Genomic DNA, 13,185 nt, shown 5'->3' on the forward strand with positions numbered 1-13,185 from the left:
AAGATGCTTGTTTACAAACTATTTTATTAACTATCTAATATATATTTGTAATTCCATAATGTAGGCATTAACATAAACTCACTTGCTCTTCATAGCATTCGTAATACGTGTATTACATTGTGTACCTAACAAATAAAGACGGTAGGACGTGTACATTTGTACATTTTCACCCTCTCTCACGTTATATTATACTTCATAAAAGAAATCTTTATCAGATATTTTTCTTATTCATATAACTAGATACATTTCTACACATAATGGATGCAATTAGTTTATATTAATATATAATATAATTTATATTATCCCCAAATATATATATAAACAAACTTATTTTATTATAAATATTTTTATGTTATTATATGTATTTCAAATAAAAATTTTATTAGCTGCTTTAATAAGGAAAAAAGATAAATCATTATTAGAAAAGAATTTAATTTTTTATGAATTAGATTACTCTTTCTGATAAATGCAAATTTTGCATGACAATAATATATATATGTGTGTGTGTGTGTGTGTGTATTAGTACATTTAAACTGTCTCATAGAATGATATCGTAGAACCAAGTTTTGTCCAAAATCGGACTATTTCGGAGAATATGTCAATGAAATCTGGGAAGATCCACGAAAATTGATCCACACACCAACAATTAGCGAGTCCACTGTGGTTTCAGTTATATTCTGTGGAAGTTTCTGTATTGGGTCGTAAAAGACCCCGACGTAACCTGAGATAATGGGCCGACTTGGTCCACTTAAGGCACTGAAACTTACGACGCGCGTTCGCGAGCAAGTACCACGGCACGGCTCGTAACACTTGCAGTCGAAGGGTTCAAGCACGGGTCCAATTTATACGTGTGCCATATTACCACCGACGCGTTATGGTCGAGGTAATACAACGAGACAAGACTATAAAAATTTTGGCTCGTATAACTCATGTTAAATTACTATCGACTGATCGTTCAGGTAATAAATATGATCAAAAGCGGAATTTAACAATCTCTCTAGAACAATAATTATGTTGTTGCATTAATAAAAGTACCAAATTAAATTATAAAATTTCTATGTTACCTTTCATGTCGCATGTTGCGTTGAATGCATTAGTTTTATTATTAGATGCGATCTAATCTTTTTATAGTTTATAAAGTGAAAAAGTTAAACACACGCAACCGCGTAAAAAAACGATATATTTTTAACGCAGTAATGCCAGTTTTACTGTAATAAAAATAAAAACCGTAATTGCAATTAATTAAACGCAATACAATAGATTATGTACAAAATCATGTTTCTTCTAATTCTTCTAAATAATAAAAGTCTGTAAAAATTCAAATTTGATCGTTGCAAGATCGATAACAAGTTACATTTTAGCAGAAAAAGATATAGAAATGCGAATGCAATTGTTGGCGCGTGTCCATTTTTATCGAAGACGCTGGAGCCAAAGACGATGTAAGAAATCCAGTCGTATCAGCAGAACTCAAAAACGGAAGCTGATGATTGCTTCCGAAACATTGCACTATTTTCTAAGATCTCTTTTCTTGCACTCCAGTCTCTCAGCTGAATAATATAAATTTTTTTCTTGAGAAAATTTATATCCTTGAACATTCTCGACATTATTCTTTTTGATTGCAAAACTTCGAATTTTATTTTAAAAAAATGAAATTTTCTGCCTAAATATCTATAAAAAATATACTAATAATACAATAAAATCAAATATTATAAATATTATAAATGCAATAAATTGAAAAATTGAAAAACTTTTGCAGAAGAAGGCACGTATAATTTTCCACGAAATTTTATAGAAGGCGAATCAAAATAGAATTAATATTTAAATCATGCTTTTTGTCATAATCAAATTCGTTCGCTATCACGTTGTAATTTACAAACAAAAATTTCAACAATGAATAAATAGCACAAGGTAAGATAGTAAATACTATTTGTAATACTATTTATATGTAATACTATTTATATGTAAAAAGTTTAAACTTATTTAAAAATATAATTAATTATTTCAATAAGATCATCTTATATCATGATGAAAAGAGAATGATAGCACATAAAGATCGCGCACAATAGAAAAGCGCGCTATATTGCGAAAGAGAAAGAATCTTCTCGAGCCGCTGCTTTCCTTCTCCCTTTCTGCCGAAAAATACGCAATGTCTTTTATTCCTAAGTTTTCATGATCGTGAAAGTTGCAGGAGAAACAGTCGAGTTTGCCAAAATTTAAAGTGGTTCCAAAACGCAGTATCGTGCAAAACACAACGGGGCAATTCGCCGCTTCCGTACGGAGCCGACCGACTGTCTGCCACGCTAAAAAAGAGCACGCGATTCAGCCGATCTGCCTCGACGCAGGAAGTCGATGCGCGTTTTTTGCCGACGAGAAACTTCTCTTCGCAAGTACTCGTTTTCTGAGTGATACGCAGAGCTTCTAACGAGTGACAGTTTCTGTTGTGTCCCATGTGCGTCTCCCTCTAGCATTTCTCCTCTCCTCTCTCATATTTTCCTTTGAACTCCGACTGACGAGCAAATTTAGAGCAGTGACAAAAGAAGAATGAAAAAGAGGCCAAGTTTTATCTAAAAATATAAAAACGCTCAAAGACTTTGTAACTTTATATCTTGACCAGTGCATGACTACCCCTGATATGACATTCATATGATTAATATGCTCTATCGAGATGTGATTTTCATATTTTGAACATATATTTTAATATATATAATTTGATTCTAAAATATAAAACGATGATTGTTTAAACAAAATAATAATTAGATGCTGTTAATAACAATCTCTCGAAAAGCAGAGAGTGCAATTTAATTTTAGAATGATAAAGTTCTCTGTCACCTCGAATGGTACAAGAAACAATCGACCACGCTTACAGAAAAGATAAATAAAATAATATAATTTTTCTTTTGGACTAGCTCGCTCGGGATGTTGCCTTTCCTTATTCACCGCCGTTCAAGTTAATTTTCTCATCCACCTCTTGGGGCAATTACAACCCCATCTAGTTATTTTTCAAGCCAGACATGGCGCTGCTCCGCACGTTTAAGATCGCTTCGGGTACGACTTTAATTTGTTCGTTACATGGATAATTAGCAGAGGCAACGTGCCGTGACCAGGCCAAGCCAGAAATTTTGCGAGCATAATTATTCCAGTTAATGCCCGAAGTATCCTTTAAATGCGCAACGCTTTCTTAATACATATCGCGCACATTAAACCGTATATCTCGAAGGATGAAAAGCGCCGCGAAAAATATATCAATTTGTCTGGCGGAATTTCGTGGTTGACGTCCCGTGAAAAACATAAAACTATATAGTGTGCTTATACAGTGGCAGCAGAAAGACGACTTCTCCTCACGTCCTTAATAATAATAAGAGAGCCGGGCGAATAGAACGAGCAAAAGTGCCGGAGGAAACGCCACGACCTACGTAGCACACTGATGCCCGACCGTTACTTATGCTCGGCATTTTGCCAGCAACAATGAAAAGCATCTCGGAATAATGTAACTTGTGGAAAATGACGAAACGCGAATATATGTGTACCTACCGTCATCTCCCCCTCTCGTATGGCTCATAAGTTATTCATACATGCTCATCATAATCCTATATACGATCAACGGGTCGCTAAAGCTTGATAATGCATATGCGTGGCTTTATTCTGTTATCAATTGATATTGATTACTCGAGAGAATCAATAATTTTCACTGAGATTATCCTTGCGATTTGGCCAAATTTCTCCTATTCATAGATCGATTCACGTATTATCGGTCAATAAAAGCTGAGTGCTCATACGCCGAAAACCGCACGTGGGACGTCGCCTGCCAAGTTACAGATTCATTTGCGTCAGCAAAAAATATCACAGAAATATTTTTCTCTCTCCTTGTCTATTCATATGCCACATTTGGAACGGGCTGAATAAATCTGGTTTCTTTTTCGAGAAAACGATTTTTCAACTAAACTGAACAATATGGGGTGCGATGGGAAAAAACTGCCGCGTGCAATTGTGTAGCAATGAATTTCAGATTTATCGTCTGCTGTTTTGGCCTTTACATCACGGTGAAATGTAGATATTTCTACGTTGATAACTATTTCAAGAGTTGTAACAAGTACTGTACACATTTAGAAGAGATACATCGGTATCTCAAATCTATTAAAATGACATGTCGTAAAAGAAAGAAATTTTGGCGAAACACGAATAAGACATAAACGCCGAGTAGGTTAATGCCAATTTTATGATTTCTGCGTAAAAAAACGTGAATGATTCAATGTATAACAGAAAGAAAATCGCGCACCTAGCATTGGGATACGAATAAACCGAACGACCGACATCACTGTCAGAGAAACATAAAACTCAGCTACAATGTCACTCGTTTAATGAGTCAGGGCGAGATCGGAATTTCGTGGGTGAGCATCTGTCACCGTTTGCGGCGGCTACAGAGTCAATGCACCTAGGTATAGATCCTTTTTTTTCAATGGCTCTTATAAAGCTTGGATGATATCGCATGGTCGAATATCCGGAATTGTATATCCGGATAAAGTGTTATAAAGGGATGTCATGTCGTTCATAATACACGTTCTTTTTCGCGATTGACGTCAAAGTTCTACGATATAAAGCGTATCATTTATACAATATACTTTAAATTTGATCTTCTAATTAATTATTATAAGCATTTTGCAATAAATATGTACAATAATAATAATAAATTCAATTTTATTTTTCAATGTTTTCGCCAGTAAATATTACATATTAGCGTTTTTCGGAAATGCACTAGTAATTTTAATTATATATATAATTGAAGTCTCCTCCAATTACATAAATGCATTAAATATTATGGTTATATGCATAAACTTTGCTTATGTTTAAAATGTTAAAATTTATGCAGCAAAAGTTTCGTTTTATATCTTTTCATATCTATTCATCGTCAATACAAGGTCCGATGTTAGTAATTGACTTACGCTACATTTTTTATTTTCTCATATTTTTAAAATGCATAAAACAGATTTCGTTAAACAGAGATTTGACGAAGCGCGGTGCACTTTGAACTTACGGCGAAACCAAACTAATAACATTTTCCGATGTTAAATTCAAACGGAATCGTAGAGTGTCAGGCTCGTAAATAATTGTTTTCTGTCGGTGTAATTTACATCTCGTCAAACATACAGCTGCGCGCTGTACAATTATTTGTATTATGCGAAACGTCAAATAGAATTTCTGTTTTAATTAATATTTAGAATACAAGCAACTAAGAATTAATTGTAAAATATTTTATGCAATTATCAGCATAAATTATCTATAGTTGGACATCATTCTTATTATCAAAAATGATAATTAATAATAATAAAAAATTAAGAGTTTTGTTTCAATAAAATGTTGAAATGACTTAACAGTGTAAGAAATATTGCAAGAGAGAGAAACAAGCAAAACCAAATCAAATTTTTATTGAGGTAACAACAAATATTCTAACAATAAATCACTATTACAATTTCAGCTAATCTCTTCCTACTCTTCCTACTCTTTTAATTATATAAATAAATAATGGAAATGCGTGTGTGTATGTAAATAATGGATAAATGCATAATCAAAACGTCCTTTGAATTTTTTAACAGATCAAAAATTGTTTTATATAGCATAACCAATTATTTGTTAAAAATCAACAAACGTTGTTTTGGGCACATACATTTACATCAAATGATTAAGCTTCGATGTCATCTCCAGAAAAGCATATATTTCCTTTTAAAAAATCATTTTTTTGCTTTACATTATATTTTGTCACACAAATCTCAAGAGGACACGCGTTGCAACAGAGATTGCCTGTCTCTTTCCTCTATTTGGATGTCGAGGTCGAGACTGCGCTCGCTGAAATTCTGTGTTACGCAAGCGACGTCCATTAATGAAAATCGATTACCCATCAGGACTAGTGCTTACACCAGCGCGCGTCAAAAGCTCGCGTACACACACTAACTCGTGGCACTAGCCGACCTCATGGCGAAAGCTATACATTGCTCAGCTTATATACGTTAATTCCGGGGATTTAGGAAGACACATTAGCTCAACTAAAAGACGAGTTCCCATACTTATCCGCGGATAAGTGCGTTCAATCACCACCATGTAATTAAAATTAAGTTAATAATAGAGATTAAGCATACAGATATTGATTTCAAAAAAACGAACAGTGATAATAAAGACTAATCAACCTATTTTAATCACATATATTGCATTCATTATAAACAAATTATTGCCATTCTTACAGAAATTGATTTTATTTCATTTATGATTCTATTCATGATTCTTTTATGACTTTAAGTCGATTATTAATTAATAATAATATACTATAAAATGTTAGTATATAATTCTAATTTTATGTAAATATGTCTATTTCATAAATGAATATAAAATAATTAAATATTATATAATTAAATATTATTAATATAATTAAATAATTAAATATTATATAGGATAATATAGCATGAAGTTTACATTTATTTAAAAAATTGTAGTACAGTTATAATTGGTTTATCATTACATAGTTACAATTAATATATAAAAAATTACGCTTATAATTGTACTATTTAATTTTAATTACGCAGTATAAAATTTAAAATTGCATTAGTATATGTTTTTAAAAATGTGTAACTTGTAACATAAGTAACATTTTTATTTAAATTTATCAACAATTTATTTACAATAAATTAAAAATATAATCTACTTTTCAAAAAGAAGTATAGAAATTAATTAAAAAATGAAATCCTCAAAAACATTTCGCAATTATAATTCTATTAAACTGATTTACATTCACAAGTCGTTTGTACGTTTATACACAGTTATACATTTTTATATCTTTAAGCTTTAAAAAATTTGTAGAAAGATAGCGTCTTTACTCAGACGGCTGAATTCTTATTGAGTAAGTTTTCTCAGAAGGATTACACGGCACCAAAGCGTGCTGAGCGGCAAGTTTCACATTGAGCTATAAAATTCTCTAGAATGACGCAAGGGTAAGAGCGGAAAAATCAATTAGACTGCCTTGGACAGCCACATCGCCATGATTCAGGAAACCGATAAATCTCAGCTCGACGATATCAGCACCTCGGCTCAAGTCTCGAGTATCTAGCACTATTTTTACGTTCTTTTCTATTCTACATTGGATCAAAGACAACGAGCATCTAATGAAGATAAAGTATGATACTCTTTATCAGTGTTTCATAATTCCTTTAAATAAATAAAAAAAAACTGACAAAGATTCTTTCAAAAGAAACTGCCTCGGTGAATAAAATTCATGTAAAGAACCACATTATGCAATATATAAATGTCTTCCTAAATTATATATATATATATATATATATATATATATATATGTATAAAAAAATAAAGAACATAAAAATAGATATATATTTTAAGAGAAAATAAAAATATATATAAATATATATAAATATTAGTTACATATAATTTTTGTCCTAAATGCGATCATACAGTTTATTATAACTATTTTAAACAATTCTGTTAAACTTGTTTTAAAAACATTCACGTCTTATTATTAAAATGAGCTGCAACGCGAACTTCTAAATTTTTCATTTAATATAATTTATTAATCATTTTTATTTAATACAAAAATTTATTTCAATAATTTAAATAAATTTATATTATTTCAATAATTTAAATAAATTTATATTAATATAATAATATAATAAAATAATTACATAGAAAATTTTCAAAAATGCATAAAATGTGTTTGCTAGAAAAATATTTCTCAAAATTAAGAGATAATTTCTTTATAACATTTTAATAACCTTTTAAATAAAAGTAAATTCGAAATTATATATATTCAATATTATATGATACTTTAATTAGTGCCAAAAAAGATAGTTTAGATCACGCCTGACATATTCAATGATTGACTGGCTAATATATTCCAATCGTGTTATCAATAGTTTATAAATGCCCGATATCGTGAAGAATTTTGAACAACCTCAGAATCAAATCGATAGAATCTGTATAAATCGCAATCACAATGTCCGCGGCGACTTTTCCTCCACGTAGATATTGTCAGTGCACGACATAGTAGGTGCAGATAAGAAATTACTACCATATACCGAATGAAAAAGGTCTTCCATGTTCTCCGAATGGATTCTTACCAGGGGAATATGTCAGCGTATTTCTCGCTCTCTGAACGGTATCACGTGAAAACGAATAGCTGCATTATAACGATTATATGAGTTCGATTTGCAGACTTTTGCAAATTTAACTTTTATTATGAAAAATTAAAATTTATTATAAAATTCTTTTATACGCGCGTATATTATTTAAAAACAATTGCTTTCTTGTTTTATATCATCAATCATCAATCATCAATATGATTATATATTTACTTGACCAATCATGAAATTATATTAATTATATTAATATCGAAATCCACATATTTGAAGGGCATTATTTAATTGTACTTATATATCACTTTATTTTTGATCTTGCAATGTGCAAGATACTCTCATTGTCTGATACTTCTCATATAGTTTCGACGATATTTAATATTTTCTTCCACAGATTCCATTTTCCGTGAAGAAAAGTTGGTAGCTCGAGAAGCTTCATAGTGCTAATTGAAGGACGATTGCGGAGCACTTCGACTTCTTAGCACGGCCAGCATGATGCAACTTTATTGTAAAAGTCACGAACTCTTGTCAGATAGAGACAAAGAGATATATCGGAACGAGAAATAGATTTGTATTTTAAGAAAACTTCTAGTGGATATGAGGTGGAACATTTTGGTGTTAAAGAATTTTTTATTTCTTTCCACATATATAAATTATATCTTTTGATATCATTAAATAATCTTTTTCTAAGTAAAAATATTTTTGTAATGTTAAAAAAATTTAATAAAATTTTTCAATTAACGTGTTTTATTTATAAATCAATACAAGATAGCATTACTAAAAATATATTGTTGACATATATATATAATTTATCTTTCAACAATTTTTTAAATATTTTTATTAATTATTATATATTTTTATAAATATTTATAATTTTGTTTACATAAAAAAATTGAAGGTAATTTTTTAATAAATATAATACATTATATTTGTACATCATACATCGTAGTGCATTATACATATATGTAAAATATATATTTAATATTTCCAACTCTGTGTGCTTCAAATATTTCAATCTTTTCATCAAAATATACTAATCAAAAAATATTAATTATTATAGTAAAAAGAGAATATAGTCTTAATAAAATTTAAAATTAAAACTATAATATTTTAATTTTAAATATATTTTAAAGATAATAAAGCAAATCTTTATATCAATTTTGATAATATCTATTCTTCTATGAAGAAAGAATTAAAAATTAAGATCATATCATTATACTTCTCAGCATTTTTATAACCAAAAAATTATATTTTTTTCTAATTTTAATAAATAGATTGTCTTACAATATTACTAAAGAAAAAGAACAGGCTGCGAACAAAGTTTCTCTATCAAGTTCTAGAATGAAAGTATAGCTGTCCAGTGAACTTCGTACTTCATCTTTAGAGACTTTGTTTCGAGGGTTAGAGAGAAAAAGGGAAAGAGCTAAGTGGAAGGGCGATTAAACCAATATACCAGAAGCTCATGTTGTGTGTTCGAGTACGTTTTTCGTTCTCTCCTTCATTTTCGTCGCTTTCACCTTCTTCCATAGCTCTCTAGAGATAAGGAGCTGACGATTAATTGCGTAACTTTGTTTTCAGTACAAAAGATATTTCCGCTTGTCGATGTCCAGTGTGTAAATGTCGAAAATCACGTATAAAATATTACGAACGATATTTCATTACTATTACTTATTACTTTATTTTCATAAAATTTTTCTGTACGATTATGTATATGTATATATGTACATAAATTTTATCAATTTACTAATTTGACAGCAATTATAATCATATTCCATATTATTAAAAACACAATAAAATTATTTAAATATCGCAAATGTGAGAATCAATCAGTCAAATCGATATAATATCCAAAGAAAGTCATCTAATTTATTTACGAGACTCAATTTCCATATTTCTGTTACATGAATATTCAAATGGTACATGTGCATTAAGTGTAGATATCTTTTTGATGAATGTACTTTTATGCGTGATAAACCGAATGCGACATTTGATGAATATCTGATGAATATCTATTATATGTTTATAGATGTCCATTAAACATCGTTTAAAGTTCAAATGGATTTGTTATCAGTCGCAACTGCCTTTTTATGATCACAGCTAGCCGCAAACAATTAAATTATCCATGAAATAATCCATAGAAATTTTTGTTATTAATTTATAAATTGAGATATAAAGTATTAAGTATTTAATATATATTCAAATAATTATAATTATATTTTGAAAAAACCCAATTAAACCATAAAACATAAAACTATAAAAAAAACATTATTTTATATATATTTCATTATTTTATATATATTTCAAAAAATAGTTTTAAAAAATATCAATTTAAGATTAAAATGCTATCGGCGACAGTAGGAAAGTGGATTCTATTACAAATCGTAAAATAATGTATTAAATATTTCCTCTTCTTTTTTCCGTTCTGAATTCACTTTATTGAAACATACTAAGGAATACTGAAATATTTTCTGTTTCAAACGTGCGGTCTATTACGATGACCCCATTTTATTCCGTGCGAAGGATTACAGTCAATTTCGAAATGAGTTTGAACCCGCCGTCTACTCTCACGCATGAGTCGGCAACTAATAGTTTAATGCTTCTTCGATTTCGCGCTCCATCGTGCCTGTCTACCCAAGAGAAACCTAATGTAACTAAGGAAGCCTGGCAAAGTTTGCGCTGCAGGTAAATGTTATGGAAATTCCTTTCAGAAATAGCTAGGTATAGACCACTTTTTTCCTTTTTAAATTTAAACTGTCGTAGAAATAAGAAAGGAAAATTGTTCTTAAGACATACTATAAATACTGAGAATTTAAACATCATATTATACATATAAATGATAAAATAGTATCTCTTTAATAGTATTTCTCTAATACTAAATCGAGAGAGAATTAATTAAGTGTTAATAGATTTTGATTGCCTTTAATTTATCGTGCTTAACAATATTTAATATTTATATACACACAGCATTTAAATTTAAAAATGAAAAAATGACATATATACATATATAATTTCTGTAAGTATATATAATATGTTTATGGAAAACAAATTAATCAATTTTATTAAATATAATTTTCCAATTTACTTCAAACAACACAATATTATTTCCTATATTGCTTCTATTTATACCATTTGTATAGCATAAGTATAAAAATTAACCTCTTTATTAAACGTAAAAAATAAATATTACATCTGCGGTTATAATAGTACATGTAACAGTAACCTGCGCTTTTCCGTTTTTTCAATATAAATAAATTTTCACAGCGCAGTTAGCAAGTTTCGCGTTAAGCATTTTTCTATTGTAAACGTTAAATGAAATAAAATACGCAATTTTTCGTACTGGGTAGCCGTTTTGACTCGCTATATCACATACTATTTGAAAGTTAAAAATGTATTACACAATATGATTATTTGAAAGTCAGAAACATATTTGGATAAATTTGAAAAAGACTTTTTTAAATAAAGGAGTTAAAAAAGTGATTTTAAATTAATTAAAATTTAAAATTTAAAATTTAAAATTTATTTTAATAATAAACGTTTACGTGTACAATATCAAAAATCGCACAACAAAAGCTGTCACATATTATATATGAATGCACTGTACAAAAATGCATGAAGTTACAAAAAGCAGCATATACATGAAATGTGTACTCCATATGACGCCAGATAAACTGTTACATTTCTAAAGGGAGAGATACGCGTTTTAATAAATAATTTCTAAAGAGAGATATGCTTAAGCTTGCATAGAAGATCAGAGTTTATTTTGTCAGATATATCAGAAATTTGCAGATATGCCCCTGAAGTTGAATTGCAAAAATATCTAGACGTATGTCAACTTGTTTTGTTTTTCAAATATATTAAATATGATATCATTATATGTATTTACGTACATATCATACATATTTCTGCTGAGCGTTGACAGCAAGTTCCTTGCCGATCTCAATAACACGTGCATTTCGCAGTTTATAATTTTTTCAGTGCAACGAACAAAAGAATACGATTTCAGAGTCGGGGAAATAATTTAATTAGCCAATACGAGAGAATCGCTACGCACGGTCGAATGTTGGGGAAAGAGATAGGCGCACAAAATGGAAAAACATGCGAATAATTCATTTCAGAGCGGTGTGACAAATTTAGAACTGCTGAATGCACCCGTCATTCTGTGCGCTCGCTTCGATTACCCTGACATTCGTTAACAGAAACCGATACACATCCATTCGCTAACTCTTTCGTCTCTACTCGCAAAACTAGTCGGTAAGGCATTCGTTTTAAATATCAAATATTATTATACATTTCACGACTTTTTCAATCACAGAACTTATATTTCTGTATTTTGTAATTTTAAAAATTATATAAATAATTATATTTCAATATTTTATATTTAATATTAACAGTTTAACCGTATTAAACTATATGTTATTATTAATAGTAACTTTAACCCCTTCGCGCTCAACACACTATTGTCTGTTCAGTTTACGTCAACAGAATTAACTATCGTCTGAGAGGATTAAAAAAGTTAATTATAAAAGCTTAATTAACATTTGAATAATCTCTTAATATTATAATAAATGCGTAATATCAAGTATGTGATGAAACAAATTATGTACACATATGTTTATTAATAATAAATAAATTAACATTGCATAAATTATATATCAGTTATCCAATATATAACAGAGCAGTCGATTATCGAAAAATAATGATTAATGTAAATATCACAAGTATAATTAAAAACCAATTTGTAAAAACCAATAAAGTAGTATAATAGATCGCAGTTATTTCATTTATGACAGTTTGAGATGAATCACAATATTAATGATATGATAACGCTAAATGACATGCAATTTCCGTGATCTCGTCTTTCATCTTTATCCGTCAAGATAATCTGTCTGGCAATGGCAGTACTCATGCTTTGTGCTTTCTTCTTGAAAAGGAAAGATTAAATGTAATAGAAACATGAAGTATATTTTATATTTCCTTTAATATATCAATTACATTATATCCTTTTTCTGTATTTGTCATATTTATTTATATGTAATTGAAATACGTAAAAGAGTTT

Source organism: Camponotus floridanus, unplaced genomic scaffold, assembly GCF_003227725.1.
Source record: "Camponotus floridanus strain SB8 unplaced genomic scaffold, Cflo_v7.5 scaffold73, whole genome shotgun sequence".
In the NCBI taxonomy this organism is placed as follows: domain Eukaryota; kingdom Metazoa; phylum Arthropoda; class Insecta; order Hymenoptera; family Formicidae; genus Camponotus; species Camponotus floridanus.